The sequence below is a fragment of the Carassius gibelio genome, chromosome B20, assembly GCF_023724105.1.
Source record: "Carassius gibelio isolate Cgi1373 ecotype wild population from Czech Republic chromosome B20, carGib1.2-hapl.c, whole genome shotgun sequence".
In the NCBI taxonomy this organism is placed as follows: Eukaryota; Metazoa; Chordata; class Actinopteri; order Cypriniformes; family Cyprinidae; genus Carassius; species Carassius gibelio.
Genome location: NC_068415.1, coordinates 3,124,887 through 3,137,692, shown reverse-complemented (window position 1 = coordinate 3,137,692; position 12,806 = coordinate 3,124,887). Strand labels below are relative to the sequence as shown.

General features: G+C 34.4%; 1 long non-coding RNA gene across 1 annotated transcript in view; it reads left to right on the top strand.

The window, feature by feature from the left end:
• LOC127983472 (uncharacterized) overlaps nucleotides 1–12,806 on the top strand; it is a 49,537-nt gene that overhangs the window by 3,701 nt on the left and 33,030 nt on the right. The gene's annotated exons all lie outside the window — the stretch shown is intronic.

The following is a 12,806-nucleotide window of genomic DNA, read 5'->3' as shown; positions in this document are numbered from 1 at the left end:
AAATTTCAAAACACTTATGACGTAACGAAGCCTCATTTACTGAAATCATGTGAATTTGGCAGTTTGATATGCTCTGATTTGAACTGAAAGATTAATAAAGCTTTGAAGCTTCATGAAGCAGTGTCATCCATCACGAGATACTGTTGAATAGTCATTATTTAGTTTTTTGGCACACAAAAAGTATTTTCATTGCTTCATTACACTAAGGTTGAACCACTGTAGTCACATAAACTGTTTTAAATATGTTTTTAGTACCTTTCTGGGCATTGGAAAGGGAAATGATCTTGCTAGCAATGTAGGCATCACTGGGCCATCAGGTTTTATAAAAAATATCTTAATGTGTGTTGTGAAGATGAACAAAGGTTTTAAGGGTGTGGAATGACATGAGGGTGAGAAATGACAGAATTTTCACTTTTGGGTGAACTGTTTTAATATGACCATGTTGGTCATGTTTCGGTTATAACGCAGTTTGAATATTTCTTTGTGTCAAGGTCCATGATGGCCATTATGTTCCAAGTAATAAAAAAGAAATCATGCCAAAATTTCATATCCATTTAAAAAAAAATGAAATAATTTTAAAATAAATAAAAATGAGTTCAAAATAATATACTTTTTGTCATTTTTTAATGTAAATTTGAAAGTGATATATAACATTTTGTCCTGTTTTTTTTTTAGATTTTAAAAATGTTATTTTTTTATATTTTTTTGGTGAATTAAGTTATGCATTATATAACACTTTATGCAGTTAAAGTTAAGTCAGCAATAGGGAAAATATATTGTATGCTATCATTTTACATACTTTAAATATAGCAAATACACATATGCTTTTTTTCAAAGAATTGCTTTGCACAGTAAACTACTTGAAAGTGTGCATTTGCTATTTAAATAATTGTTAAATGCCATATACAATGTATTAAAAATGCAGTATATAATATATTTTTTTGTAAAAATGCAGTATACAAAATATAAAAAAATTACTGTAAATTTTACAGTAAAATACTGGCAGCAGGGTTGCCAGCCAGTTACTGTAAATTTTACAGTAGTCTTACTGTAATTTAATTTACAGAATTTTACTGTAATTGAGAATACAGGAAAAATCTGTAAATTAAATTACAGTACGACTACTTTTTTTTTTTTACGATTTACAGTACCTGGCTGGCAACCCTGCTGCCAGTATTTTACTGTAAAATTTACAGTAATTTTTTAACAGTGTAGCTGTTATAAATTCACTGTAAACCACAATTTCACTTATTGCTTCTAGAAAGCTTTTTTTTTTCAACATATGTAGCAAGGTTTTACAGAATAATAAAAAATGCAATGATATTAGTTAAAACATTATCGTCAACCAAACAATGTAGTTCCTCAGAAACTGTTGTGGTTGCAACAAAGTGGTTGACGAGCAACACAGACATAAACAAAGGTGTATGTTCGTGAAGTAATTTACAACGCTTCAAACACGACTCAACCAATCAGAAATAAAGGACTGGCCAAAACTATCCATTTTATGATCCCTATTTTAAAATCCCCTTTCTCAAATCAGGCTGTTCTGAGATTCCTGGCAGAATGATGTAGTTCTGCACAGGCCCCTCCTACAATAGTTTGATTGACAAGACCGTCTTACCTTAGACCTGCCCTGAGTTGAGCTGAGAGCTATCTGCCTTTGTGTTAACTCCGGTGCAGGGGAAGACAAGAATTACTCCGATTAAGTGATTGAGGTGTTTTGTTGTTAGATATAACAATGAATATTTTAAAGCGACATTCAACAAAACAGGTTGCTGTAAAAAGAGCTGGGCCCATATTCAAAAAGAATCTTAATGCAAAAAGTAGCTCCTAGTGATAAAATTCTAAGAAAATCCTTAGAAATGTGGGCGTTTACTCTTAAAATTAAAGAAAAAATCCTAGTAAAGAAAAAAGTAATTCAGAAAGCGTCTTAACCCTTAAAATAGGTCTTAGTTAAGTAATTATAGTAATTAATAACTTTACCCTCATGTTGTTCCGAACCCGTAAGACCTCCGTTTATTTTTGGAACACAGTTTAAGATATTTTAGATTTAGTCAGAGAGCTCTCATACCCTCCATTGAAGCTGTGTGTACGGTATACTATACTTGTCCCTTGCTGTGACACCCGGCCCGAATTTTCCTTTAAGAATGGCCTTGTGTTCATCCACTAACTGGGCTAACACTGTTCCTCTGTCCAGTTTGGCTTTCTCGCCCTTCTTGGTTTTGATTCCATGTTTGATACAGTAAAACCAACATTCAAACCGCCACTTAAGTAGGACAGCAATCACTGTAATTGGAAAGAGTGGAACAATTTTTATCATTCTAAGCCAATCAAATACCTTATAGGAAACTAAAAGCATGGTAAATAAAAAAAGGATTTAAATAAACCCCCATATAATGTGTCTGTGTGTGTGTGAGAGAACGGTCAAATAGGAAAAATTACACATGTAAATTCAAAGTGAGAATTAGAATAGACCCTATAATTAAAATCAGATATTTCTCAGATCTGATTTGTTAAAACGGTTCCATTACACTTGGCCACATAAACGTGTCTCAGCAAAACAGATTTTTTATTTGATCTTCAATTCTGCACTATATGCAAATTAAACAAAGTTCACGTCAAGGAAAGCAACAGATATGTGCTATCCGATATTTCAAAATCAAAGACTGGGTATGTTTAAAGGTAAGTATCAGATAAACTCATCTTTTGGTTATAAAAATGGAGGTAACTTTCTGGGTATTATAAGTAGCCATAGGAAATTATTATCTCAACATAACATGTTTCAGGGTTAGTTTACGCATGCATAACCTACTGACAAGACTATATTCTAGCATATATATATATATATATATATATATATATATATATATATATTAGCATGATATGCTAATAATAAAGCACTAATATAAGAAATATATAAGGCAATATTATTCTAATATGGTACATATATTTATTGTATTGCAAATATAATGGTTATAGTGGTTATCTGTAAACTGTAAAATTATGACAAGTTTGTTCATTTTATTATTATATATTTATTATTTTTTATATTATCTCACAGTCACACAGCATGAATCTTTTTTTATATAATATATTTCTATAATAAAAAGACATATTTGCTCTGGCAACTTACATAATTAGCATCAAGCTATAATTCCTGTTCTCAAGGATTAATATTAAATGCAAAAGAAATAAAAATTCTCATGAAAACTCATGAAATGACCAGATATAAACAGGCCCTTATAAAGTCAAGCATTCTGTTTGGCTGTCCATGTTTTAAATCATTTATCACCTGAAATGTATTTATTTTTTTCAAATTTTTACGAACGGTAACTTTAACCCTAACAATGTGTCCCTTTCAACCAATCACATCATAGCCTTGACGTCATTGAATTTCAGTCAGAGTCGTGCAACACTCAATCGCCGTTAACGGAAAAAAAACGGCGTCTGGTCTCCTTTCCAACGCACTGCATTAGCTTTAGCCATTACACATTTTTGGCTAATGGTTGCAGGCTTGGCTTCTAGTGGCTTTGAGTTTAATATGAATATGTTATACCAGGATGCATTCTGATTGGCTGATTGGCTGCATTCTGATTGGCTGACTGTTATTATCAAACATGAGCTGGGAAAAAATCGTTCTGAAAGTAATTCCAACCAACCATAACGTTCCCATGTGACTTAATCATTACAGTTGTTGTGTCTAGTTCCTTATTCTCATATAATTAGGACAGTTATTAAAAGTTTAGTCACTGTTATGGTTATAGTTGTTGTCTGTGGTGTGAATGACCAGAGTTAGCATTTCCTTATCCTGTTTCTTCCATCATTAAGCTTTCTTTTATACTTCTCAATAAAAAGTTAAATAATTAAACGAAGCTAGATTTCTAAGGTTTTCTGAGTGTTTTAGAGCATTGTTATGTGGTTGCTAGGGCATTATGGGTGTGATATTTGAGTCTCTATGACCTTCTGGTTTCTAAATATGGTTCAGATTCATATTCTTTGAGATTTATCAAACTTTCTAGACCAGCTTTTGTCATCTGCCCAATGAAAATCTTATCAAATTTAAAGCACACTTTTATTCAACAAGTCACATAATTATAACAATGGTTTGTTCAAATATCTAACCCTTAAATGTAAGTCTTAAAAGCAAATGAAATGTAAACATGACCTGTCTGGGCAATGGCCACTATAGAATTCATTTTTGATGAGTAAGGTCATAAAATGAACACGAGTATCCTCTCTGAAGGGGTGTGTGTTAATGTTGTGGACTTTATTACTGAAACAGACAGAGTAAGGGGATCTGTAATGATGTCAGCAGGACACAGTGTGTTTAATTCATTATTGTTCTAGGGTTCTCTGTGAATGTCATGGCTGATTCCTGCTGCCAACTAGTGAGTAAAACCTGATGAGTCCCTAAAGGAATAGATATGTCTAACATTTTCAGACATTTGAATGACTCTATCGTCCCCTTGGTACTAATAAGGTTATTATTGGCACATTAGTGCAAAAACATCATGCGAGCAAATGTTTTTTAATTTTTTAATGCATCTTTTTGTCTTATTGTGCAAGATTCTTTAGTGCATGCAAAGCGTCTGCCTTTGTAATCTTTTTACATTTATAGTCTTTTTTATTTCTAGTGTAACTTGCTCGTCTCTTAACTACAAAAATTGTATTTAGTAACATTGATTACATTAAAAATGTTATGTAATATAATCAGAGTACTTTTAGATTACCTTTGACCTAACTTGTTTTTCATGTTGATTTTGAATAGCATAATCTTGTGCCATATTGATATAAAATGCAAAGAGAAGGAAAATGTATTCCATTTGTTGGTATAACACACATGAAGTGCACGTAGAATGCATGTAGAAACTACATGGTAAATAAAAATGAATGTCCTCATCGGTAGTTAATGGAATATTGATATGTTGAGAAAACATTTCCTCAAATTTACATAATTTTTTAATATTATAGCTACCTGACTAATAACTCATCTGTGTGTGAATGTCCACAAACCTGAAGACTTTCTGTATGCATAAGCAGTGGGACGTTTTAGAATAAAACATTTAAAGATGAAAAAGAAGAATTAGGGAGAATCAATGTGAATCTGTTATCAATATATGAATACTTTTTTGCTATCTTGTGCATAATATGCAGTCATATAATCAATAAAATTTAACTAGTCTGATTAGGAGTATTTGAAAATGTACGTAAAATAATTTAATTACTAAGTACTTAATTTTTTGGTATCTGATTATGAAATTCAGATTAGGCTAGGCTAATCAATTTCTACTCAACGCTTAATGCGTCACATTTTGTAAGTTAAACGAATGACAAATTCTGTTCATGTTAATGCATGTTCAACGAAATAACGTGCATGCAATGTGTTGGCCAAACATTCGCATCTGTTTGTGTTTTTTTCTGACTAAACCATAGACAGGATGTGATCTGTACAGCTTTGTGTAGTTGCTCAGAGCTGCTGGCCTTGGTTTTCCTACTGTTTATTCTGCAATCAGAGAAGACAATAGCGGATTTATGGATGTGGAGTTCTGGATTGGATGGATCATTATCAATGGGAATTATTAACTGCTTTAATGGGCCTTAACTATTGCTACTAAAGTTTTCCCATTTCAGTAATATGTTATGAAATCTTACATAAAGCCAATGTGACCACAAGTCTACTTAGGGTCGTGGGTTCATGTGTTAAATTTCAGCCGGAAAATATTAGCAAGTTATCACATCAACACAAAGTCTCTCATATGAACATTTTCATAGCTCACATTCATTATCGTGTACAAATTCGATTAGTCATCATGGCTTGGGTGATTTGGAGATTTGGCGTCGTCGCAGAGGTGATGTCATAGATCGGAGTAGCCAGTAGGAAAGTTCTCATTTGTTTCAGACAAACAAGCAAACATAACCTTGCACTGGCCTACGATGATGACGTGTTTTTCTGGCAAGGCCAGCTCACCCTCTCATGGGGAGTCATGGAAAAACCATCTGGCATTTTCATCCCACCCAGAAATTTGATTTAACGAAGAACGCCCGCGCATACCTCCGTCTGGGGTCCACAAACGGAGAGTATCGCAAATGACCCAAATTGCTGCTCTATCTCACAGCTGCCGCTGCTGATGCACTGGAAACTGTGAACAAAGTCCGGCAATACGTCATTCTCTTTTTTTTTTTTTTTTTTTAAATAAAGCTGCTGCTATGATAATGTTTATTTTAACTTGATGATAAAATGTTTATTTCTCATGTGGGGCCCACTATGACCCATAAATACAACTGATGTCAAAATAACCCAGCATGCATGTCACTCCTAAATCTGGGCTTTTAAATGCCCCATTTAAAATGGTACCCTGCTCTATTGCTAATTTAACAAACCTAGCAACCACATAGCAACAAACTAAAAACCAGCCAGAAACATTCAAATCGTCCACCATAACATTCTGGCAAAAAGCCAGAATATCCAGAAATGTTTTAACAACCATGCAGAATACCTAGCAATGCTCTAGCAATCAGCATTGGACGTAATGCCTCATTTACTAGCTAATTAATTACAGTAATTTATTAATATTTCTCTTGGAAAAGTAAAGTAAGGCATTACTTAGTAATTGAATTACTTCTGACGTAATTGCATAAAATACTATAGAACAATTCTGTATAAAACAGTAGGCAATTTAACATGAAAAGGGAACATCTAATTTTAAAATGCATATTTTTAATGCAAAATTTTTACTTTAAATGAAATTACTTTTGAAAAATTCAATCTTAGCAATTTTATCTGATTTATTTAAAAGATTTAAAAGAGCAGGTTCACGTCTAGCCTTGTATTTGTTCAGCTGGTTGAGGCTGATTATGGGATTTAGTCATAAGCAATACAATACTTTTTTATAGAAAGCAATTTGTACAGTAATCTAATTACACTGTTTAAGATATAATTAGTATCTATTAATTTATAACTTTTTTTGGAGAAACTTGTCCAACACTGCTAGCAGTTGGCCAAAAACTCTAGCATCCACATAGCAACATGTTAAAAACCAGTCAGGACACACTAGGAACCACATACTGTACCAATGTGTCCAAGAAAGACAGAACACATCGGAACAGCAATCAACCAGAAAGCCAACAGTATTTACCAACATGTTAAAAACCTGTCAGACCACCCTAGCAACTGCATAGCAACATCAGAACACAACACTCAAGGGATCCGCTATCACAACCTCCAGAGTTTACATTAGTACAGCTGTGAGGTTTTTACAGGAAAACAGCACTCGCATTAACTTCAGAACATTGATGTAGACTCTTAGTGTCGTGCTATATTAACCAAAAAAATAATATCTCATTTTTTTATTAATTCATTTAGAAATGAAGTAATCTTTATAAAATGGATCAATAACTCATTGGATCACTCCATTAGTTCAGAAATGAATTCAGGAACAATAAAATGGGCATTTGAATCGGAAAGGCATCATTCAGGAGGATGAGGTCATAGTTCATTTCTGACTGTCATGTAGCTCCGAAATGGCGTGACCAATACTGGGTTTCCATTACAGATTTGCTCAAAACGTTTGCGATATTTTATAAATGTTGATAAACATTTATCCAGTGTTATGTAGCTAAAACGTAATTGCGATAAGCCATGGCAATGAACGTTGGACAGTTTACGAATAATGCAGTCACCTCACTAGCCATTACTTTCAGTAAAAAGTGTGTAATTTTAGTGAAGCAGTGTGGAGAGTCGCTCCTGAAGCTTGCCGTAGTATGGCTGTTATAAACACCGGCACAGACGCATTGTGCCACAGACATATGCAGTGTAAATATAGGGTTATCCTATATTATAAGTGTTAATAGCAAGGAAAGTCCTTTATAATTGAGAGGGCAACAAATTAGGTGTTTTTTTGAGGTTATAGTAAATTGATGAATGATCATGTGACTTTTATGCACACTAGGTGACCTGTCAATGCAGAAAAGCTATTTCTATTGCCGCTTTGAGATATTTTCCTTTTTCGAAGTGCCTAAAGGACCACCTCATGCAAGTGCAAGATCTTTTTTTGTGAGATATGGGAGTTTTTGCAAAACTGACATATTTGCATTAGGCGGATTTTCCATTCACTGTATTTTTCAATTTCGTTTCAGTTTGAGCAATTTGACGGATAATGCAAGTGTGGCTCATGACAGTCAGGCTTGATTTATATTGAGACCCAAAACAAGGGGAAAAATCGGCAATGTTTAACGTCTCGGACATGCCTCTGCTGGAAAAAAAAATGCAGCTCTCCTCAGAGAGGGCAAGAGAGGGCAAAACCCTTTGGGATATGTTCCCTGCTCCTAAAAAGAGCATGCAATAAGAATCCACACGGAGTGAACATGCTAGACACAGAGTTTATGAGCTCTCAGACATATAGTCGGTTTCTCCACGGATTTCCTGCGGCCTCCATTTGACTGGAAATATGCTGTGTCATACACGAACGGTCGAAATGGGAACGCAAGAATGTTTGTGATGAATGAACAATGAACCCTCTAGCGAGTTTCTCTTGACCGGTGCAGGGTCTGGGCTGTTTGAGATCGTTGCTGACATTATGTAAGACTTCTGTTTGAGGTCTGGTTTTGGCTGCTCTCAGATGTGCATCTGTCATGGGTGAGTAATACTGTGCAACAGACGTGTCGCTGAGGAAGCGTTAAAGGTGTAGCTCATCCAAAAATGATTTATTCACCCCCGTGTAGATCCAAATCTGTGAGCTATTATTTTCCAGGAAACACACAAGGAGAATTTGGAGAGAATCATTACAGCCTTTGGACATTCAACAGGTAAAAGTGGCCACTGCTGTCAAGCTCCAAATATAACAAAAAACATCATGAAACAAGCATGAAATCTATACAACTCATGCTTTATATAAAAGATAACAATTTAACTGGTATAATGTTAATATACCAACTTATTGAAGTACTGAAATCTGTTTTGTACTTTTGTAATCCAATGGTAAGCATCAATAGCAGGTGGTGATGAGAAAGTCACATGATTTGAAACAGAGCCCATTATAAGCATCTTTTAAATAATAATAAGATACCTAGAAGGTGCACAGTGTGATTCACACAAGCACTAAACACCATCATGGTGAGACTCATTAAACTGAAATATGCAATAAACATTCATTTAACAACAATATATGTAACATACAACCCTAATAAACATAACCGATAAGAACAAAATAAAAATAAATGGTTATTTCAAAGAAAAAACATCAAATTGAAAAACAAAATTTGAAATGCAACTCTGGGAATTCTGGGAACGTCAGTTTCAGAGATGAGTCTCAAGCTGAATAACAACATATCATGTTATTGCAATATTGCAGTAGCTTTTTCAGAGTGCCTGTTGATTGTTTCTGGCCATATCTGGAGTTTGACAACATTACCAGATGGAGTTCAGTGTAAAATGAGGCATGTATCAAAGCTAATGGCTCTTCTTCACTGGTCATAGAGTTCAGTCCTGACTCAGCAGGAGTGTTCACTTGTAGATTTAGACAGCTGAAAACAACAAGGACATAATCAAAAACAGACAAGCGTGGTTCTCCGGAAGCGCCTCTGTGTCTCACCAAGAGACTTTTGAAAATGGCAACCAATGCTGAAGAAGCTTCAGGAGATGAAACACTGTCAAATTTGATGCTGCTTTTTGCTTTATTGCATTTCTCAGCATTATTTGGTTGATGTTTTTAGTGCTGGGTAGTAACTGATTACATGTATTCTAGATTACGTAATCAGATTCCAAAAATGAAATACTTTTATTTAGATTATAATATATTGTAAAATGTCATAATCAGATTAGTCACTTTTTAATGAATTACATGATTGCTGATTATTCACACAATGGCTGTAAATTATTCACAATTTTAATTTTTTTTTCATTCATGTAATGCAAGTTTTTGTCAGTAAAACCACTTTGAACTTAAATATTTTCTTGAAGTTAATATTTCAATAGTTTAACAACACCATTCGCTTGTCCTCTCATGTAGGCTAATATCGTTAATGACACACTGTTTCTCTTTTCTTATATAATGGAAATTGCATTTAAATTGACAAAATATGTCAAAAGCAATCGAAAAGTAATCCAAACGTACTCAGAATACATAACCTAAAATGTAAAATCTTGAAAACTGTAGTCAGTAATTTAATCAACAAAGTAATTTGTAATCATTAACAGACTACAATTTTTTAAGTAATTTACCATGCCCTGTATGTCTGGGTTACACTTTAGTTTAAGGTGTTCTTGTTACAGTGTAATTATACATTTCACTACTGAGTAATAATAATTAATGTGTACTTACTGTATGGTTAGTGCTAGGACTAGGGTTTGGTTTAGGGTTACTGGCATGTAGTTATGCATAAAGTGTTACCAATGTCTGTTATGCTTCTGAGCATTTCAATGAGCAAATAAGACAAAAAGCGGCACATTTGGTGCACAAGTCCAACCACTTAAAACAAACACAATTGTTGTGTGTCATGTTTACTGTGGGGAAACATCTTAAACTACAGTAGCTGAAAAATGTGCCTAGATGAACCAAACTAAAGTTTACGACTGATGTGACGAATCAGAAATGAGATCTCTTTACTTGTTTGTTTCTCCTAGGCACCACTGAGCTGAAAGTCTATTGCTTTTCTTTCCTCAACAATATGTCAAACTATGGTTAGATATGTTAAGATATCCACTTCAAAACTCTACTATTGAACTCATCTTTTATTTCTCCTCTGGAATTGCACGGGGAACATCTGAGACATATAAGTTGATACATATTAACCATTTAAGTATAATGAAATATGAGAATCCTCTGAACAATAAACTTTCCTTCTGATGGGCTGGTCCGTTAGACTTTCTCTTGACTTTGGTCTTTCATTAACCATTCCCTTGAGTGAAGAACTATTGAACACAGACCAAAGTTTCTTTGAAAAATGTCTCCGCATTTGTTTGTGATGATCAACTCGCGCTCTGAGAACGGCTTTGGTATCTTGTCTTACTCTTGGATGACTGATACGTTTGGCATGTAATGACTTAAGATGGGTTTCACAAATCTTAAGAAAAGCAAATATACAGCCGTGTTATTATTTTAAGGGAATTTAACAATAAATCTTTAATCTCTCCCCAGGGAAAAGTGAGAGTTTCGACGTCTCTGCTTGCATGCTCACACAACTAGTGTGTTTAGTACTCTACAAATATATGGATGATGGTTTATTCTGAGAGCACTAAAAAAGATTTAATCCACAAGTGGCCCTTTCATTTTGACATGTCCTGATGGTTCATTTGAAACAGTCTCAGAGCTGTCAGTGATTGATTGGTTGAGTGCTCTACCAATCTGAACTCTTGCTTATTTGTACAAGGAGCAGTAACCCAATATGTTGAGAGCTGAGATCACCAGGGAGCTCGTGGGTGGTGGTAGCTCAGTGGTTAAAGATCAGGACTGGAAGCCCAAAGGTCAAGGGTTCAGAATCCAGAAGGGGTTTGAGTTCAGAATAGGAAGGTTGCTGATTTCAACTTAGATCATCATCGAGCCTTTGAGCATGACATTTTAGGCCTGAAAGATACTCTTGCAAGAAAGGGCATGTAAATGCTTCTAGTGATGCAATGCAATGATGTGACAAATACGACAGCTTATTTTATTAGAGACATGAGAAGACATTTGAAGGAAACTATCACCTCATTGGGTGCAGAGATTTGTTACTGCCACAGTAGAGAAAGAAAACATGCTAAGGACATTACCATTCAGATGTTGGGGCCATTTTTTAATGCACAAAAGCTGCATTTATTTGAACAAGTAAAAATGATAATTTTTAAAAGGATTCACACTGAAGGCATCAAAACTATGAATTAACACATGTGGAATTATATATGGAATTATATACATAACAAAAATGTGAAACAACTGAAAATATGTCATATTCTAGGTTCTTCAAAAAAGCCACCTTTTACTTTCATTACTGCTTTGCACACACACAATTTTTTTGAATGGTAGTGTATACAGGCTTGCACACTTGAACACTTTCATGCTAAGTCTGTTTCCCAGCTAACACTGTCCTAAGTGTATGCTTTGGATAAGCAGCATCAGCTAAATAACTCAAAACCACATTGACGCTCGCTTGCTTTTCACTTTCTTACAAATACACACACGCACAGACTTGTGGCTATGAACAAGAAGCCTGACTCAATCTGGAATCAATTTCTTTATTGTAAATTTTCCAATGGTTGGCGTAAATGTTTGGCATGAACTTGCCGGACGGGAAAGGAAAGACGAAAGGATGAAAACGTGTAAGTATTTCACCACAGGTCAGTGGTAGTCCTCTATTTGCAGTTCACCTTGATCCTTTAACTCCCAAAACTCATCATTTATTACAACGATGAGAGGTTTTAATTTAATTGATTTAAAACGCAACACTGATTCAAAGTATGATTTGCCAATTTATGGAAAGTTAGTCATACAAAGGCACACCAGTTGCTCTACCGTGTAGGAAAGTTCAAGTTAACAACTTCAGATTGAGATTTATTGGGGAAGGTAATGCTTAATATAAGGCCACAGTGTTAATGTCTTCTGGAAATTATACAAGCCTTTTTGTAACTGTTACACATGTTGTAGAATTATTCAAATTTCCTGGTTATAGTAACAGCATATTGTTCTAATGTTTTTCAAAGGTTCCCATGGTATAAATGCATGGTATAAATATCCAAATATTACCCACATTTAATGCAAATTATTTTGTTGCACTACTGGTTTCCCAGCAAGTATTGTGGTTGGGATCTGATTAGACATTAGGACTACAATAAA